Genomic DNA, 21431 nt, shown 5'->3' with positions numbered 1-21431 from the left:
TCAGCTACCACCTCTAGATGGTGGATTACCAAATCTTCAACCTGACTGCTCTCCTTCACTGTAGTTTCACATTTCCTCCTGCCTTAAGAACATCTCTACCTGGATGTCCCACTGACATCTCAAACTTAATATGTCCAAAACAGAACTCTTCAATTTCCTACCCAAACCCTGTTCTCCCTGTGACTTTCCTCACTGCATCCTTCCTGTCTCATGAGCCCATAGCCTTGGCATTAACCTCGATTGATCTCTTATTCAACCTGCACATATTTGATTCAACATTGAATCCTGTTAGTTTAGGCTTCATAACATCAGAAAAATCCATCTTGCTCTCTCCAAACTGCTACCACGTTAATCTAACCACTTATCCTATCCTGCCTTGATTACTGTATCTGCCTTCTTACTGACCTCCCAGCCTCCTGACTCTCATTCCAGTCCATAATTCATTTTTCTGCCCAGTTCATTTTTCTATATAAACATTTAGTCCATGTCCCCCTACTCCTCAAGAGCCTTCAGTGGTTGCTTACACACTTTGTCAAACAGAAACTCCTTACTATCGGCTTTAATTCACTCAATCACCTTGCCCACTCTTATTTTGCCCTCTGCTCTCCTACTACAACTGAGCCTGCACACTTCATGCCTCTATCACCAACCTATCCACTGTTCTTCGATCTCATCTGTGTCGTGGCCCGCCTCTCACCCTGCACCCTGCTTCTGGCCTGGAATGCCCTCTCTCTTCAGATCTGACAATCTCTCTCCCCTCCTTCAAAGCCTTATTGGAGGCACATCTCCTCCAAGGGGCCTACCCTGACTAAGCCCTCCTGACTAAGCCCTCCTTTCCTCTTCTACCCCCTTCTGCATCACACTTATTGCCTCCTTTATCCATCTTCCTTCCCAGTCCCACAGCTCTTAAATAGATATCTGTAATTTATTTATTTATATTAATGTCTGTCTGCCCCTAACTAGACTGTAAGCTCATCGTGGGCAGGGAATGACACTGTTTATTGTTTTATTGTACTCTCCCCAGCACTTAGTACAATCCTCTGCACACATTAAGCATGCAATAAATATGATTGAACCAATGAATGAATGATTCCTGCACATGAAGACGTATTAACTCTACTATTTCAGTAAGAGGAAGGGCGGTCTAGTGGAAAGAACACAGGATTGATAGTTGGGGGACCTGAATACAAATTGCATCTCTGACACCTTCCTGCTAGGCATCCTTTTGCAAGTCACTCAGCTTCTCTGTGCCTCAGCTTCCTCACCTGTAAAACTGAGATTTAATACCTGATCTTCCTTCCCCTTAGAATGTGAGCTGGGTTTATGTCTGTTCTAATTGTATTGTATCTTCTCCAGTGCTTTGTAAAATGCATAAAACATAATACTCTTAACAAATAGAATTCTTCTTATTATTGAGAATTTATCACCATATCAATTTTTTTCCATTGGCCTTTTCCTTTTATTTATAATTATTTTGCTTTTCCCCCTAGTTCATACTGCTTGAGTTCAAGGATCATGCCGTCTGACTCAATTGTATTCTCTCAAATGCTTAGTACAATACTCTGCAAATGGTAGGCACTCAATCAATACTACGATTGATCATACTGTTAGTCTCTTTGTTCAGTGACTGCTGTTCTCATGATCTAGCAACACCCTGATGTTTCATTGCCTAATCATTATTTTCTTTGTATTTTGAGGGTTTCTGTTAGATTTGCTCCACTGCGTGGAGATTCTCCAGTCACCATCCTCGGCTGAGCTCAGTTAAATTTGGGTGAGTTAAATTTGGGTAATAATTAGGGTTACCTTTTCTAGCCCCTTCCCCATTTGGGCTGAGCAGTGGGTTTTTAAATAAAATGTCCAGAAACCTAGGAGCAACCACATATTACTGCTTTTAACATCAGGGTGAAAATTGGCCATTCTGTCCCCAAATCCCCTAGATCTTTGTAATTTATACAGTACAGTATTACCTGAATAATCCAGGATGGTGGTTTTTTTTTGTTTTAAATGGTATTTGTTTAGTATTTACTATGTTCCAGGCACTGTACTAAGTGCTGGAGTAGATACAAGATAATCTGGTTGGATATAGTCCCTGTCCCACATGGGATTCAGTCTAATTCGGAAAGAGGATTTAATCCTCATTTTACAAATGTAGCAACAGGCACTGAAAAGTTAAGTGACTTGCCCAAAGTCACACAATAGATAAGTGGCATAGCTGGGATGACTCTGACTCTCAGGCCTGTGCTCTTTCGACTAAGCAAAGCTGTTTCCCTACCCTTTATGAGAGAGGCTGCTCTAATGGTGAATTGAGTGGGCTAAGAGGTTTCCAGTGAGAATTAAACCTTTTCTCCCCCATCCCAATGTCAATCTCTCTCTCTCAAACCATTGACCCCATGCTCACATCCTTCCTCCTGCCTGGATGTTCCTTCCACTTCGGATGCAGCAAACCACCTCTCCTCATATTCAAAACCCTACTGAAATTATGTAGCCTCCAAGAAGCCTTTCATGGCTAACCTCTTTTCCCCACCCTATTCAATCACATCTACCACCTCTGTTGTATCATACTTTCCTAAGCGCTTAGTACACTCTAGGCTTGTTATGGGCAAGGAACGTATCTGTTAATTCTTTTGAATCATACTCTCCCAAGAGCTTAGTATCGTGGTTTGCACATGTGGCTCACTTGGAAAGAGCCCAGGTTTGGGAGTCAGAATTCATGTGTTCTAATCTTGGCTCTGCTGCTTGTCAGCTGTTTGACCTTGGGCAAGTCACTTAACTTCTCTGTGCCTCAGTTCCCTCATCTGCAAAATGGGGATTAAGACTGTGAGCCCCACGTGAAACAACCTGATCACCTTGTATTCCTCCAGCGCTTAGAACAGTGCTTAGCATGTAGTAAGTGCTTAACAAATACCACCATTATTACTATTATTTTTGATTGGGCACAGAATAAACGCTCAGTAACACTGATTCATTCAAATCTCCATCTGGCCAAGAAAGCTTTTCCATGACTTCTTTAGTCTGTCACTTAGAAGCAGCATGGCGCACTGCACAGAGCACAGGGCTGGGAGTCAAAAGGCCACCATGGGTTCTAATTCCGACTCTGCCACTCATCTGCTGTTTTACCTTGAGCAAGTCATTTCACTTCTCTGTGCCTCAATCACCTCATCTGTAAAATGGGGATTGAGGCAGTGAGCCCCATATAGGATAGGGACTGTGTCCAACCCAATTTGCTTGTATCCACCCCAGCACTTAGTACAGTGCCTGGCACATAGTTAAGCACTTAACAAATACTGTCATTATTATTATTTCTTCTATTTATCCTTTATGTGGAATGGCAGAGGAAGAAAGCAAGCAGCTACAGCCTGGACCGATCTCCCCACAAAATCCTAGCCTCTCTGGAGGTCAATTCTTTTGACCAGCAGCCTCTGCAGTTCAACAGAAACACACATGCTCACACACAAAGATTTTTATCTTTAGCCTCCTTTTTCCCCTTAACCCTAACATCCATTTCCAATGTTTTTGCAAGCCCTACAGTCTGACTCAAGGTTACTCAGTGACCTTGCTGAGTGGTGTATCAAAGAACTGGTATGGCCTTAGTACTCTGTATATATTTGTATTCGATTGTTCATTTTGACTACTCTGTTTATATTTTTTTGTGTCTGCGTAGCCCATTAAAGTATAAGGTATTTGCTTTGTAAGGTCTTTGTTTTGCATTTCCCAAGAACGCAGGACAGTGCTTTATGCATAGTAGACACTAAATGAATGCTGATATTACAATTCCTATGACTGGATGAATGGCAAACACATTGGCATTTAGATTATTTGTGTAAAGAAATGTAGTCCATCTTGGATTATATAGGTGATAGTGTCTAGGGTGATATCATGGACACATTATTATCATTATGAAATAGTAGTAACATTTATTGAGCACATACTTGGTGAGATGCAGTGACCTGGCTACTTAGGAAATACCGAATAATGAAGTGACAGGTTCCATGCTCACTTAGAGATTGCACTCTAAGCAGGGATAAAAACAAAAATACTTACAACTAAAGAGGTTAAAAACAAAGTGGAATATGTGCAGAAGTGCTAAGAATGTTATTTTTCTTTACAAATGAATGAAACAAAAGGATTTCAAAGCTTCCACATATTCCAAAGGGTTGCTTTGAGAGCGGCCTCAGAAACTCTCAGTAGGATGCAAAATCTAACTGTATTATTTATGCCCACATTTTCATTCAATACTATTTTTTTGAAAGCCTTTTGTACTAGAGCACTGTATGAATCCCTACTTTGTTTAGTGGCCTGCTCTGGGTTCCTGTTATTTACCCGGGTTTGTACTGGGGTTGGGTCCTTGGGAGAATACAACACAAATAAAGGATCTTGTCCATGCCCTTGAAAAACATATTAGACAAGGTGATTCAAAAGGAACTGAACACTTTTAAAAATGTGTTACCCAGTGACTAGGTTATATATGAACATGTAGTCAAAACCGTTTGTTTTAAAGCACTCCCCACCTTGCTCCCTCCGAACTCACCCTGCTTCTCTCCTTCTACAACCCAACCTGCACTCTTCTCTCCTCTAGTGCTATCCTTCTGTGCCTTGAAGTATCTCAAGTATCTCCCTGTCAACTCCTAGCCCACATCCTGCTTCTGGCCTAAAACACCCTCTCTTCTTAAATCCGAAGGACAGTTACTCTCCCTCCCTTCAAAGCCTTATTAAAGGCACATCTCCCCGAAGAGGTCTTCCCAGACAATGCCCCACCTTTCCTCATCTCCCACTCCCTTCTGTGTTGCCCTGATTTGTTCCCTTTGTTCTTCCCCCCTCCCTGTCCCACAGCACTTATATACAGATTTGTAATATTAATTATTTCTATTCATGTTTGTATCCCTCTCTGTAGACTGTAGGCTCATTGTTGGCAGAGAATATGTCTGTTTATTGTTGTAATGTACTCTCCCAAGCACTTAGTACAGTGCTCTGCACACAGTAAGTGCTCAGTAAGTACCATTGGATGAATGAATGAAAGAATGGAAATTAGTTATTCAGTTATTTCTATAATCTTACAAATGCTCAATATGTACCCCTCGTCTCACACAGCTCCCATCAATCCTGTAGTCAGTAAAGTTTCCTTGTCAAATTTCTGGGACTTTGCTGAATGGTGACATGAATGTAATTCAAGGTTTCCTCAGACACACATAGCCACCCTGTGCTCTGTTCAATTCCTTTTGAGTCACCCTGGATATTGGAGGAGTTGACATTTTCAAGTTAGCATTATCATTTAGTTTTCCTCATATTACTTTTGTCCTAAACATCTCCATCATCCTAATCATTAGTGGAAATGATTTGATATTTTTTTCAGGAAGGATTTAATTTTTTAACATTGTCAGCTTGACCTTAAGCCATTAGAAATTTCACTTTTTTTAATTTTAGAATTTCTGTTAGGGATCTATCAGCTTCAGAGCTTCTTTCTGCTCAGCAGATTAATGTTATGGGACAGTTTCTAGCCTTGCTGTCTTCTTCATTTGTCTTTGAAGGTCTGGAAAACCAGGACAGTTCTGGAAGGTGGTGCAAAGAAAAACAAGGAGATCAGCCACTGGGATCCCTGCTTTTCTTGTGTATTCAGAAGAAAGGAATTGGTCATTTAACAATGTCATTTGGGATTCATCAAAGCCTTTGAAGGTGAATACTCTAATAAGTTTTTACTAACAGCTCTATAAGCACTTTACAATTGTTATAAAGAATATGGAATTCACCTCTTCATAGAGTTCAGGCTCATGGCTGTCATCCAGGGTAGGGGTTTTTTTTATAGTTCTTTTTAAAATAGATAATTTTTCATTGATTTGAACTGCTTATTTCTTTTTGAGCCTCATAATGTTAGTACACAGAGTACTTGTCCTTCGGAGGCATCTTTATTCATTCTGGTACTAGGCCAAGATTCTTTATTTATTTATTTTGTGAACTAGACTCTCTCAGTGCATAAGGTTTTCCCTGAAAGAAAGTGCCTTTGCAAACTCTGTTAACACTTTTAAGCTACCACTGTGAAAACTCAGCAGTACTTCGGAGCAACAAATTAGTGTCCCAGGGGCCTGAATCAATAGATCAAACAATGGTATTTATTAAGAGTTTCCTCTCTGCAGAACACTGAACTAGGCACTTTGAAGAGTCCAGTACAATAGAGCTGGTAGACTTGTTTCCTCTCCACAATGAGTTCATTCATTCAATTGTATTCAATGGGCATTTCCTGTGTGGAGAGCACTGTACTAAGCTCTTGGGAGAGTACAATATAACAGTAAGCAGACACATTCCCTGCCCACAACAAGCTTACAGTCTAGAGGGGGAGACAGATATTACCATAAAGAAGCAATTATAGTAAGTTGGGGGCTGACGGTAGGGTGATATAAGCTTCATTATGGGTAGCGAATGTGTCTGTTTATTGTTATATTATACTTTACCAAGTGCTTAATATAATGTTTTGCACATAGTAAGTGCTCAATAAATACAATTGAATGAATGATTGAATAAAATTGCCTAAAGGGTACAGATTCTAGAGCAAGGGGATGCAGAAGGGAGAGGGAGTATGGGAAAAGATGATTTAGGTGGGGAAGGCTTCTCTAAAGAGATGTGATTTTAGGAGGTTTTCAAAGTTGGGGAGAATAGAGGTCTGTCAGATATGATGGATGCAGAAGTTCCAGTTCAGAGGAAGGATGGCAAAGATTCAGAGTCCAAGAACAAGGTCCAGACTGTGATCACCTTTCCTAGGAAAGAGTTTTTATGTTTGATGAAGCTGGCTCCATGTATCACTGTTTATTCACTAAAATGACTCTGGAAAAATCAGAGAACAAATCAAGAAATGAAAGTTGGTTTATTAATAATAATAATAATAATGTTGGTATTTGTTAAATGCTTACTATGTGCAGAGCACTGTTCTAAGCGCTGGGGTAGATATAGGGTAATCAGGTTGTCCCACGTGGGGCTCACAGTCTTCATCCCCATTTTACAGATGAGGTAACTGAGGCACAGAGAAGTTAAGTGACTTGCCCACAGTCACAAAGCTGACAAGTGGCAGAGTCTGGATTTGAACTCATGACCTCTGACTCCCAAGCCCGGGGTCTTTCCACTGAGCCACACTGCTTAGACTCTAAGCTCATTGTGGGCAGGAAATGTGTCTGTTCATTGTTATATTGTACTTTCCCAAGGGCTTAGTACCATGCTTTGCACACAGTAGGCATTGAATAAATACAATTGAATTAATTCAGGCATGTTAGCATGGCCAATCAATTCTAAATTGATTGTACCCAACCCAGGACTTAGTACAGTGTCTGTAACAAAAAAAAGTAAGTGCTTAACAAAACAAAAAAAAATTAAAATTGAATACTCAAATGCTAGGCTTCAGACAGCAAGTCTCATTACTGGCTCAAGGATCTAGCAAGTTAGAAGAGTGAAGGCATCAGTATCTCTCTCTGGCTGGATTGAAAGCTTCTCTATCTGATGAGAAGAAGTACCCTATACTCAGAAGCACATCCTTATCTCAGGGCTAATTCCACCTGTGTGGTTCATACCATGGCCTGTGCATCTGAATGGGGGAGGCCTACCTGGTACCACCCAGAGGCACAAAATAAGAAAGGAAAGGTCTTAATCATAGGACCAACCATATGAGAAGCAGCCTCTCCTAATGGATAGAGCACAGCCTGGGGATCAGAAGGACCTGTACTCTAAACTTGGCTCTGCCAATTGTCTGCTGTGTGACCTTGGGCAAATCACTTCACTTCTCTGGACCTCAGTCACCTCACCTATAAAATGGAAATTAAGACTGTGAGCCCCTTGTGGGATATGGACTGTATCCAACCTGATTAGCTGTGAGCCCGTCACTGGGCAGAGATTGTCTCTATCTGTTGCCGAATTGTACATTCCAAGCACTTTGTACAGTGCTCTGCACATAGTTAGCGCTCAGTAAATATTAATGAATGAATATATCTACCAGGGCTTAGTACAGAGTACTAAGTACTTAGAATAGAGCCTTGTCTTGTCTTTTGCTGTCAGGTTGTCACCGACCCATAGTGACTCCATGGGTAGTAATAATAATGTTGGTATTTGTTAAGCACTTATTATGTGCAGAGCACTGTTCTAAGCCCTGGGGGAGATAGAGGGTAATTGGGTTGTCCCACGTGAGGCTCACAGTTAATCCCCATTTTCCAGATGAGGTCACTGAGGCACAGAGAGATTAAGTAATTCGCCCACAGTCATGCAGCTGACAAGAGGCGGAGCTGGGATTCGAACCCATGATCTCTGACTCCCAAGCCTGCACTCTTTCCACTGAGCCACGCTGGCACACATACATCTCTCCCAGAATGCTCCACCTCCATCTGCAATGATTTTGGTAGTGTATCCATAGTTTTCTTGGTAAAAATACAGAAGTGGCTTACCACTGCCTCCTTCCACGCAGTAAACTTGATTTTCCACCCTAGACTCTCTCCCATGTCACTGATGCCCAACACAGGTAAATTTTGACTTGTAGTAGATTGCCTTCCATTTGCTAGCCATTGCCCCAGCTAGGAATGGAATGGGTACACCTCTACTTGACTCTCCCGTAGCCGAGACTGGTAGAGTACTGGAAATTCATCAGGTGCGACCCTGAGAGAAGAGAATGGAGTCTGGCACATAGTTTTTTTTTTTCAATGGTATTTGTAAAGCATTTACTAACGAAAACAACAAAAAACAGCCTCTAAAGGAAGATTACTAGGGGAACAGAATCAAGGAAGAGGATATAAGCATGGGAATGAATTGAAAGGGAAGAGATTTCACCATAGGAATGAACTCTAAGTGAAGGGACAATATTGGAACCCCGAAAACAAATTATTGGTTCTCACCTGGAAGCTCTAGTGCAAACCCTCCCATTCTTATTCCCCCAAATTCCAATTTCTCTTTATTTCAAAAATAAGTTTTGAAAATAGTTCAACTGAATATCCTAAGGTAAGGAACGAAGACCTGGTCTTTGAAAGTTTATCTTTTTACAATCTGGTTGTTTAAAAATTTTGGCCTGACATTCTAAAAATTTGCAAACCATGGTTTAGATCCTTATTTTTCAGTCTTCCACTTATATGCACCCCACCCTCAGACACACAGCCCTTATATACCTATCTGTAATTCATTTTTTTTTTTACCAGTGTTTATATGAATATCTGTTTTCTCCTCTAGACAGTAAGCTGTTGTACTTTACTGTTTTTGCATTCCAAGCCCTCGGTAAATACCACTGATAGATTGATTTCAACCCCTTTTTCCTTGCTTTCCTGTTAGACTTTCCCCACTCATGAAGTTTTTTTTTTTCCTAATCCATACTAAACACCTAAAGAGTACAGTCTAAGCAAAAGACATTGTCCCTGTCTTTAAAGAGCTTAAAATCTAAAGAGGAAAGCAAGCAGATATATGTTCTTTGCAAATAGAGGGAGAAGGATAAAAAAATTAATGTCAAGAGTATGGAATGATAAATGAATACAAAAGAGAATTAACAAAGAGAATACGTAGCTGTTATAGACTGTAAGCTATTCTGAAGAATTTAAGATACTTGCGGGCAGGGGTTGCATCTACTAACTCTATTATATTGTACTTACCCAATCACTTAGTACAGAGCGCTGTACACATTAAGGACTCAATAAATCTCTCTAATCGATTAATACTAAAAATCCCACATCGTCCAGCGAACCTTCCTTGAATAAGAAGCAGCGTGGCTTGGCTCAGTGGAAAGAGCCAGGCTTGGGAGTCAGAGATCATGGGTTCGAATGCCGGCTCTGCCACTTCTCAGCTGTGTGACTGTGGGCAAGTCACTTAACTTCTCTGTGCCTCAGTTACCTCATCTGTAAAATGGGGATTAAGACTGTGAGCCTCACGTCTGACAACCTGATTACCCTGTAATCAGAGCAGGAATTGTCTCTCTTTGTTGCTGACTTGTACTTTCCAAGCCCTTAGAAAAGTGCTCTGCACATAGTAAGCACCTAATAAATACCAACATTATTATTATTATTATTATTATCATTATTAATTCACACACCCCGGCACATCAGCCCAACATTTATGCTTAGCATGCACAGTAGCAGTAATGGTGTTTAGGAGTGTGGTGTTGAGGGCCTCGTTTTGATTGTCAAGGGAAGGTAATTTGTGTATGGAGACTAAATGGGGCATTTTGACTTGAGGGTATTATATGAGATCAAAAGATCGGAGGACTCTGTGAGGAAACTGGACAGGTTTGTGGGGAGGAAGTTTTTGGGAGAGAAGGCAGGAGAGGAGACTCTGTTCAGATAGAGGGATTTGAGGGAAGAGATTGCACAGTGACTAGAGATGAAGAGATAGGTGTGAATCCAAGTAGGAGTTGAGGAGTGATAGAAAGTGGGCAATGGAAGATTCATCAGAATCATCTATGTGTATATTGAAGTTCCCAAGGATTCATTCATTCAATCATTTTTATTGAGTGCTTACTGTATGCAGAGCATTGTTCTAAGGGCTTGGAAAGTACAAGTCAGCAACAGAGACAATTCCTGCTCACAATGGGCTCACAGTCTAAAATGGGGGCGACAGACATCAAAACAAACATTAATATAAATGAATAGAATTATAGATAGGTACATATATATATGTATATGCTGTGGGGCGGGGAGGGAGGGTAGAGCAAAGGGAGTAAGTCGAGGTGATGGGGAGGGGAGCTGAGAAAAAGAGGGAGGCCTAGTCTGGGAATCAGTAATCAACATAGGGATGGAGAAAGAGAGAGGAATGTGAAAAAGGGATCAAAATGATTAAAAAATTTGGAGGTAGGGTACTAGGAGTAATAGATGATTGTGTCTAGGATCTAGATTGGATGTGGGTAGGCTTTGAAGGAAGGGAAAAAGAGGGATGGGGGAATGGAATGGTGTAAAATGACATTGGGGAGCTAGAAGGAAGTCAAACCATCTCCTTTTCCATTATCTTGGGGAGTGTAGAAGATGAGGCCCCTTCTAGGGAGAGTTGCAGAGGTGACAGTGTCATCTGGGGAGAACCAGGTTGCAGTGATGGCAAGGAGGAGCTGTGCCTGGATCAGGAACAGGTCAAGAGTGAAGGGAAGTTTCCCCAAGATGGAGCAAGGGATTTGAAAGGCCAAACTTGGCTGAAACTACAGGGAAGATGCTTGAGGTGGGGATTGCAAGGAGTAGGAAGGGGTTGAGCCGGCAGGGGCCAGTGCAGGAAGGGAGGGGATGAGGGGAGGCGATATTAGAGGATAAGAGGGATGGGGTGGGGGATGGGAGTGGGGGTGGTACTAGGAGTAGAGAGGGGTTGGATGGGAGTGAAAGTTGGATGGGAGTGAAATGAGCAAGCCCAGCTATAGGGATCAGGAGGGGTCGGGGTAGAGATAAAGAGAGATGGAAATGAGGAAACATGGTGGGGCTAGGGAGTAAGGGAAAGAAAATCTGGAGCTGCAGACATGCACCAAGCACTGAAGTCAGCTCTGGGGTAAATACAAGCGAATCCTCATTTTACAGATGAGGGAACTGAGGCACAGAGAAGTGAAGTGACTTACCTAAAATCTCACCACAGACAAGTAGCAGAGCCAAGGTAAAAATATAACCCCCAGCACTTAGAACAGTGCTTTGCACATAGTAAGCGCTTAACAAATGCCATCATTATTATTATTATTTTAAGTCCTCTGATTCCAAGATCCATGCTTTTTCCATTAAGCCATACTGCTTCTTTAAATTGAATTACTTGCCCAAGGTCATATAACAAACAAGTGGCAGAGTTTGGATTTGAATGCAGGTCTTCTGACTCTCAGGCCACAAGATTGGTTTTCTAGAGCCCCCAATCCATGGGAAGACTGACAGAAGAATATTTACAAATGGAGTTATAAAAATAGGTAACTGAATGTCCAGTTCAATAAACATATATACAAAAGTGCCTAGAATGGGTTTAAATTAATAAATCCTAGAAACAGCTGGTTGACATATAATTTAACATGCTGGGAAATCTTGTTGGAAGGGTGATTTGGCGGAAAGCTTTGAATGTCGGGATAGTTGTCTGATGGATTAAAGCAGTGAGGCAGTTTCAAACCCAGGGAGCCCAATTTCATACAACAAAAAATCACTTAAGGATAGAAACTTAGTTTATTGTCAAGTAGCCAGGGGCATAGATTTGGAAGCACATTAGTAATCTTCTAGGGGCATCTTGGCATACACCTGGCATCCTTGGGGAATATGGGAGGAGGGATGAATTATTTTTTAATTACCTTCCTGAGGCATCTGCTCTAAGATTCACTTGATTTCTAATTGCTTCAACCAAACTATTATGTTTCTAGGAGTCCATGATTATGCCATATTTGAAATTCTGCATTTTTAAAAAAATGGTATGAATAAGCACTTACTACATACTAGGTACTGTACTAGTTGCTGGGGTAAATTCAATCTCATCAGTTTGGACACAGTCTGTGTCCCACATGAGGGTCCCGGTTTTCATCCCCATTTTTTAGATGAGTTAACTGAGGAACAGAGATGTTGTGATGTTGTGGGCAGGGAATGCGTCTGTTATATTGTTATATGTACTCTCCCTAGTCCTTAGTACAGTGTTCTGAACAGAGTGAATGCTCAGCAAATATGACTAAGGTTACATGGCAGTTAAGTGGTGGAACCAAGATTGGAACCCAGCTCTTCCTAACTCCCAGAGCCATGCTCTGTCCAATAAGCTACGCTCTTTCTCTAAGGTTATACCTTTAAAACTCTTTTTCTGTTCTCATTTTTTCATTTCTCCCTTTATGTCTGCCCCAAAATAACTCCTTTTGCATCCTGCTTGTTGTTTCTTCTCCCCAGTATGTTGTTTTATTGTGCTATTGGTTTACCAGTGAACATGATGAAATGGACCAAACTACACTGCTGGTGTAATGACTGCATTACTTTGTGATTCTACCTTACTGTTTGATATATGCAAAGATGGTGGTAACGTGATCAAATTTCGTATCAGTCACAGGGAGGCTTAGACACACAACTTGCTTCTTAAAGTTTGATGTTATGTTGGTGTTACACTCCTTCACTTTCCCAAAAAAACATGCTGGTGTTCCTGACCATAATTTTTCCAATTTTAATCTATTCTTGTGCCAGAATACAATATGCTGCCCATGTAGGAGAAGATCATCACATTATTGATTCTAGGACTCCCACCTAGCTCCTTGTGTGGGTGTCTAATACTTACCGGGTGAAGACCAGCCTGTAATCAGAGTCTTTGCATTCAACTTCACATCAAAGGTGAAGAATTTTTCATAGAGGTGCAATTGAATTATTCTTAACTTCAGAAGCATTATTGCCTAATGGATAGGGCACTGATCTGGGAGTCAGATCTAATCCAGGCTCTGCCACTTCTCTGTTGTGTGTCCTGGGGCAAATGACTTAACCTCTCTGAGCCTCAGTTACCTAATCTATATAATGGGGATTATGACTGTGAGCCCCATTTGAAAGATGGACTGTGCCAAACGTGATTAGCTTGTATCTACCTTAGTACTTATTAGAGTGCCTGGGACTCTAATTTTAAGTACTTAAGAAATACCAGTAAAAAACAACAGCAACAACAACAACAAAAAAAACCTTCCAGATTCCTTATTGCTTCCTTGAGTATGGCTTTATAGGTATAGATTCAACAGGACTGGACCAAATACACAGTTCTGAATTGCTCATTTGGTGATGGAAAAAGAATAAATCTTGCCACCTCTAACTTTCTTATAGCTATATTACTGTAGTGTGTGTGTGTGTGTGTGTGCAAGAATATTTAATGACCTATTACTGTTAGAAAAAATCAGAGAGTGACATATCAGATTTAGCTACACCTAAAAGCTGGGACTTATGATATTTTTATCTTGTGATTGCTTCTTTGGTTGTGTCTCCCTTGCAAACATCTATTTGAAATTCTTTCACGGTGTTTTATCTGTAAAATATGGTGACTACAGTACTGACACATTAAAAACCTTTGTACTAGGTCATGTAAATTTTAATTGGATTGTTATTTGACTGTAAGAGGAAAGCATCGAGAAACAGAAACCATTTAAAATTTTCAATTCTGAAAAGCCGACCTTAGCTTTGCAGAGCTCAGCAGAGTGAGTACAAATCATCCACTACAATGCACTCAAGAACTTGATGACAGCAATAGAAAATTCAGACTTGAGAAATATCCAATGGATTTGACCAAAGCAGCCAAGATATCTCGATAATTGAGTTCAAAGGAACAGAAGAACTTCAGAACAATATAAGATGTGAGTGTGGCATTGTGAGGCATTATTTCCCCTTACGGAAAAGTAGCAACTTTCCTGCCACAGTCTGATATTTCTAAATCCCTACTGATCCTTTCCATGATCAATATGTCATGCATAGAAGTGGGACTCCCCAGTTTATAATTCGCAGCATTAACCCTAAAACCCTGAGAGGCAGCACTGCATAGTGGGTAGAGCATGTATCTGAGAGTAGAAGGCCATGAGTTCTAAACCTGACTCCACACCAGTCTGCTGGGTGACCTTGGGCAAGTCACTTCACTTCTCTGTGCCTCAGTAACCTCATCTATAAAATGGGAATTAAGATTGTGAGCCCATGTGGGACAGAGACTGTGTCCAACCTGATTTTCTTGGGTACTTGTATCTACCCCATCACTTAGTGTGGTGCCTGGCATATAATAATCACTTAACAAAAACTACAAAAAGCTCTCAATACATGATTGATTGATTTATGATATGGCCCCATACTATTTCTCATAAAAGATGATGGTATTTGTTAAGCACTTACTCTGTGCGAAGCACTGTTCCATGTGATGTGAGGCTCACAGTCTTAATCCCCATTTTATAGATGAGGTAACTGAGGCACAGAGAAGTGAAGTGACTTGCCCAAAGTCACATAGCTGACAAATTGCAGAGCCGGGATTAGACCCATGACCTCTGACTCCCAAGCTGGTGCTCTTTCCACTGAGCCATGCTGCTTCTCTCATAAATATAAAAGCATAATAAAATAGAGTAGAGAGGCAAAAACTTGCTTTGGGACATACTAATCTATTTATTTTGTTTTTACATGGACTATTCTTGAAAGCATAGAATAGTTTTCACAACCAGGTGGTAAAATAAATCTTTAGGCTGCAAAATACTGAATGCAAGGCATCATGATTCCACTCCCTCCACTTTCTCCACCCTCTCTTTCACTCCACTTTGAGTGCCTATACTCCATCCTAGTCCTTCTAGACCTCTCAGTGCTTTCGACACTGTCGACCATCCCCTTCTACTGGAAACATTATACAACCTCAGCTTGACTGACACTGTCCTCTCCTGGCTCTCCCTCTATCTCTGGCCACTCATTCTCAGTCTCTTTCATGGGCTCCTCCTCTGCCTCCCACCTCCTAAATGTGGAGCTCCCTCAAGGTTCAGTTCTGGGTCCCTTATCTTCTCCATCTACACCCTCTCCCTTAGAGAACTCATTTGCTCGCACATCTTCAACTACCACCTCTAAGAGGATGATACCCAAATCTACATCTCCAGCTGTCATTTCTCTCCTTCTCTGCATCTCTACTTGGTTGTCCCACCATCACCTCAAACTTAACATGTCTAAATCACTACCCAACCCCTGTGCTTTCCCTGACTTTCCCATCACTGTAGATGGCACCACCATCCTTCCTGTCTCAAAAGCCTGTAACCTGGGCGTTATCCTTGACTCCTCTCTCTCTCATTCAGCACATATTCAAGCCATCCCTAAATCCTGTTAGTTTAACCTTTATAACATTGTTAAAATCTGCCCTTTCCTCTCCATCCAAACTGCTATCGCATTAATCCAAACACTTATCCTATTCAGCTTTGCTTACCATATCAGCCACCTTGCTGACCTCTCTGCCTCCTGTCTCTTCCCACTCCAGTCCAAACTTCACTCTACTGCCCAGATCATTTTTCTACAAAAAAGTTCAGGCCATGTTTCCCCACTTCTTAAGAAACTCCAGTGGTTTCCCATCCAACTCCACATCACACAGAAACTCCTTACTATGAGCTTTAAAGCAATCACCTTGCCCCCTCCTACCTTACTTCATTACTCTCCTACTACAACCAAGTGCAAACACTTCACTCCTCTATTGCTAACCTTCTCACTGTTCCTTGATCTCATCTAACTCACTGCTGACCTCTCACCTACATCCTAGCTCTATCCTGGAATGCTCTCCCTCTTCATATATGATAGACAATTACTCTCCCCACCTTCAAAACCTTAGTGAAGGCACATCTCCGTCAGGAGGCTTTCCCTGACTAAGTCCTCCTTTCCTCTTCTTCCATTCCCTTCTGTGTTGCTGCAACTTGCTCCCTTTATTCATCCCCCTTCCCAGACCCACAACACTTTTCATTCATTCATTCATTCAATAGTATTTATTGAGTGCTTACTATGTGCAGAGCACTGTACTAAATGCTTGGAATGCACAAATCAGTAACAGAGACAGTCCCTGCCCTTTGATGGGCTTACAGTCTAATCGGGGGAGACAGACAAAAACAATAGCAATAAATAGAATCAAGGTGATGTACATCTCGTTAACAAAATAAATAGGGTAATGAAAATATATACAGTTGAGTGGACGAGTGCAGTGCTGAGGGGAGGGAAATGGAGAGGGGGACGAGCAGAAGAAAGGGGGAAAAAGAGGACTTAGCTGAGGAGAGGTGAAGAGGGGGTAGAGGGGGTAGAGGGGGAGCAGAAGGAGCAGAGGGAAAAGGGGAACTCAGTCTGGGAAGGCCTCTTGGAGGAGGTGAGCTTTAAGTAGGGTTTTGAAGAGGGGAAGAGAATTAGCCTGGCGGAGGTGAGGAGGGAGGGCATTCCAGGACCGCGGGAGGACGTGGCTCAAGGGTCGACGGCGGGATAGGCGAGAATGAGGGATGGTGAGGAGGTGGGCGGCAGAGGAGCGGAGCATGCGGGGTGGGCAGTAGAAAGAGAGAAGGGAGGAGAGGTAGGAGGGGGCAAGATGATGGAGAGCCTTGAAGCCTAGAGTGAGAAGTTTTTGTTTAGTGCAGAGGTTGTTAGGCAGCCACTGGAGGTTTTTAAGAAGGGGAGTGACATGCCCAGAGAGTTTCTGCAGGAAGGTGAGCCAGGCAGCGGAGTGAAGAATAGACTGGAGCGGGGAGAGACAGGAGGAAGGGAGATCAGAGAGAAGGTTGACACAATGATCCAGCTGGGATATTATGGGAGCCTGTAACAGTAAGATAGCTGTTTGGGTGGAGAGGAAAGGGCGGATCTTGGTGATATTATAAAGGTGAGACTGGCAGGTTTTGGTGACGGATTGGATGTGTGGGGTGAACGAGAGAGCCGAGTCAAGGATGACACCGAGGTTGCGGGCCTGAGAGACGGGAAGGATGGTCGTACCATCCACAGTGCTAGGGAAGTCAGGAAGAGGACAGGGCTTGAGAGGGAAGACAAAGAGCTCAGTTTTGGACATGTTGAGTTTTAGGTGGCAGGCAGACATCCAGGTAGAGATGTTTTGGAGGCAGGAGGAGATACGAGCTTGAAGGGAGGGGGAGAGGACAGGGGCAGAGATGTAGATCCGTGTGTCTACAACACTTTTGTACCTATCTGTAATTTATTTATTTATATTAATATCTGTCTCCCCCTCTTGACTGTAAGCTCACTGTAGGCTTGTTGTATCTGTATTTTGTTATATTGTTCTCTCCCAAGCACTTATGACAGTGCTCCGCACATGGTAAGTGCTCAATAAATATGATTGACTGAAATCCCTAACAGGAAATCACTTTACCAATTTTAAGTTAATCATTACTTAAGCCCAGCAGATTGTGGAAAGAGAATGCTCTGTGATTCTTAAAATTTCTATTCCCTGATCGGGCACTAATAGCAACAGTATGTCATTCCCAGGGCAGATGGAAATCCATTTGCATCAAAGGTTTCAGAAATTAGTTTCTGTTGATATGGAGGTATTCCAATTATTTTTTTTCTGAAGCCAGCATCTGCAATAGGAATTGATCTGTGAAATGAGACGTGACAGACCTGTTAATACTGTAAAAAGATGAAGCTAGCCAATTGTGAAAAAATCAAATTGTACCAGACAAGTCCTTGATGTTAACCTAGCTTATTCCTGTTTTCATCTTTCACTTCATTTTTAGCTAGTCAAATAATTTGATGATGATTTTATCAGATTATTTGGGCAATTAAAAAAAATAAAAACTATTGACACCAATATGAATGCTTTTCTGCTTGGTTCAGTTTACCCTGAGGGAAATAATTAATTATATTGAAAGTTAGACAGCAGTAAACTTTGGGATAGCAATAGGTAAAAGGGGGTTAGAAGATAGATATGAAATAAGAATCTGTCTAAGGCTCATTTTTTACCCTTTAACCTGATTTAGATACAAATCATGTCCTAGTAAAGCCTGCTACAAATATGAATTTTAAATCAAACTTTTGTAGCATGCCTTTTAGAATTTAGGCCCATGGATCATAATGTGGATCCCTCATGATGATGCAGTACATATCCTACAAAATCAGGTTATTTAATAATGCAATGAAGACTTAGAAAAATGAATGAACTAAAGTGAACCAGAAATGGGACTGAAAAAATTGAGGTAGTGGCAAGCCATGGGTCCTTTGGCAATGTTTGGGTGGGAATTAATACAAGGAACAGGAAATTAATTGAAGAATGAGGTGGATGGATGGAAAAGCAGAAAGTCTTTGGGATTGAAGTCAGGATAGACAACACTCATAAAATAATCTCCCCATCACTATCTCCATACCCAAAGAGAACTCCATGAGGAAATGAAGAATTACCTCACAAAAGTCTAAACTTTCGGGTAGATGTTATTTTTCCTCTATCAGGGTTTTTTGGTACCAGAGAAAGGAATCTAGGTGGATGCAGTAGCTATATTAAGGAGACTATCCCATAATCAGTATAGACATTAGATGAATCCAGTGATTTTAGGTTGCTGGTTTAATCCCTATATAGGACGGTTTTAGTTTTAGAGCAAGAAAAACAAAATTATCAGTGAATTAAAGTGAATTGAGAGCTAAGTGAAGAACTCATTGGTCAGATTTTAGGCAGTATCCTCTACTCTGCTTGATGCTGCAGAGTGCCAAGCAACCACAGAGAGATGGAAAGTTTGCTCTTATTTTTTCTCAAAGCAGGTCCAAGGGGCCTCAGGTATAATAATGTTGGTATTTGTTAAGCGCTTACTATGTGCCGAGCACTGTTCTAAGCGCTGGGGTAGACACAGAGGAATCAGGTTGTCCCACGTGGGGCTCACAGTCTTAATCCCCATTTTACAGATGAGGGAACTGAGGCACAGAGAAGTTAAGTGACTTGCCCACAGTCACACAGCTGACAAGTGGCAGAGCTGGGATTCGAACTCATGAGCCCTGTCTCCAAAGCCCGTGCTCTTTCCACTGAGCCACGCTGCTTCTCATATGCAGGTATGAGCACTAACTGTCTTGTATATGAAGAGCATAAATGAAAACCAAACTTATGCTATTAAATTGAAAGGAAAATATTTACAGTGTTTGATTTTCATTTGGAATACATTTTCATTAGGGATAATATTTCAGAAGAGAGCTGACTTTTCTAAAATGGGTTAGCTGTAATACATCTATGAATATATAGAGCTACAAAAATATCTTGTGCCCTAGTAACTGCATTTGGAAACAGTGACATTGCCAGTTATCAACTGAAAAACAATGGAAAAGGGCATCTGGGTGCATTATCTGACTTGGAGCTAGCAAACATATGATCTGGCCCGTTTAAAGTATCCATCTAGTCCTTGCTGTTTGAAGGCCCTTTCTCCATCCTTGGGAAGCAAGGTGGTTCAGTGGAAAGAGCAGGCTTTGGAGTCAGAGGTCATGGGTTGGACTCCCGGCTCTGCCACTTGTCAGCTGTGTGACTGTGGGCAAGTCACTTAACTTCTCTGTGCCTCAGTTACCTCATCTGTAAAATGGGGATTAACTGTGAGCCTCACGTGGGACAACCTGATTACCCTGTATCTACCCCAGCGCTTAGAACAGTGCTCTGCACATAGTAAGCGCTTAACAAATACCAACATTATTATTATCTTTTCCCATACCTAGGGTTGTCCATAGGACCAATATGAGCAATTGCCCTGAGTTCTAGGGTCTCCATCCCTCTAGCTGAGTGAGATTCCCCAATAGCTGTAGCTTGGGGCAGTAGAGGGAGAGTGGGTGGGGTCACACAGACACTACCCTCAGGCTCTCTATAGGTCCAACATGGCAGTAGCCTTTTGGAGTTCAGTCTGCTTGATAGCTTAAGGTCTTGTTCACTACTAGCCAAGGGAGTGTCACTTTTTCTTGAAGAGACTGGTTGGGATGGTCACGTTATTGAATTGGACATAGATGTGTTTCTGCACACTTCCTTGGGAGCCTTGATGATAATGATGATAAATAATAAATAAAAATGATGATAATGCTTATTTTGGTATTTCTTAAGGGTTTATTATGTGCCAAGCACTCTACTAAGCTCTGGGTAGGTACAACATAAACAGGTCGGACACAGTCCACATGGGGCACACAAGTCTATGGGGAGGGAGAAAAGGTTTTGAATCCCCATTTTACAAATGAGGAAACTGAGTCCCAGATAAACTAAGCTACTTGCCATGGTCACACAACAGGCATGTGACTGAGCTGGGATTAGAACTGAGGTCTGCTGACTCTCAGATTGTTCTCTTTCCAAAAGGCCACAGCTTTCATTTTAGGCTGGTTTACTGGCCTCAGTCCCATAGTTTCATGGACACAGAAGAGCCATGGAGGCAGTGATGGAAGGAGGAGAAAGGGAAGAATCACCAGGAAAGGCCAAATGCTGGCAACCCTTTTTGGGTCTGATAAAAGTAGGTCTAGGAAGACTTTCTATGAGGAGCCTGGAAAAAGTCATGAAATGTGCTGATGCAACAATCGTCACAAAAATACAAATTGTCTATTCTGTGGTGTTTCCAGTGACAATGTATGGACCCGAAAGCTGAACAGTGAAAAAAGGGGATAGAAAGAAGAATGATTCTTTTGAAATGTGGTGTTGGAGAAGGCTTTTGCGAGTACCGTGGACTGACAGAAAAACAAACAAACAAATGAATTTTGGCATAAATTAAGCCAAAGTAGTCTTTGGAAGGCCACATGACCCAACTTAGAATAGCATATTTTGGACACATAATCAGGAGGACTAAGTCTCTGAAGAAGACCCTAATACTAGGAAAGTCCAGGGAAAACATGGAAGAGGCAGATCAGCAGCTAGATGGATAGAGACCATTACAGTGATAACAGAAGAACTGCTAGAAAGGTTGTGCTTTATGGCAGAGAACAGGATGTTCTGGAGAAAGTATATCCATGGAGTCTCTATGAATCAGAAACAACTTGACAACACATGATAATAATAATAATAAGAGAAGAGAGTGAAAGTACATACCTCTGGAATTCATAGAGGATTAAAGTTTGCTATTA

This window comes from Ornithorhynchus anatinus, chromosome 4 (genome assembly GCF_004115215.2).
Source record: "Ornithorhynchus anatinus isolate Pmale09 chromosome 4, mOrnAna1.pri.v4, whole genome shotgun sequence".
In the NCBI taxonomy this organism is placed as follows: domain Eukaryota; kingdom Metazoa; phylum Chordata; class Mammalia; order Monotremata; family Ornithorhynchidae; genus Ornithorhynchus; species Ornithorhynchus anatinus.
The sequence above is the reverse complement of the archived record's forward strand: the minus strand, read 5'-3'. Positions refer to the sequence as shown.